The sequence below is a fragment of the Formica exsecta genome, unplaced genomic scaffold (assembly GCF_003651465.1).
Source record: "Formica exsecta isolate Colony F162 unplaced genomic scaffold, ASM365146v1 scaffold258, whole genome shotgun sequence".
NCBI lineage: Eukaryota > Metazoa > Arthropoda > Insecta > Hymenoptera > Formicidae > Formica > Formica exsecta.
The window spans coordinates 1,119,878-1,120,268 of NW_021849849.1; positions in this window are offsets into that span (position 1 = coordinate 1,119,878).

The following is a 391-nucleotide window of genomic DNA, read 5'->3' on the forward strand; positions in this document are numbered from 1 at the left end:
TTATAGTTTGAATTCATTTAAAAATTATGTAGCGTAACTATTAATGGAAGAAGAGCGAATAATGCGCGTGTCAGACACCAATGAAAAACATGTATAATGCGTGCTACAGGATTTGAATTTTTTAAATAATTTTCAAGTAATTTCCTGATAAAAGTTTAATTTAACTTTTGCATGTTTAATTTTATAGATATTGTTATAATTAACAGATATATATATATATACAGGGTATGTGTGCGTGAATTGCACATGTGCAATCAAAAAAATTTGTTATGAGATTGGTATACAAATTTTTAAGTTTCTAAAAAATAGAGATTTTTTATACAATAGTTATATACGCACACACACACACACACACACACATATATATATATATATATATATCTACGATAGC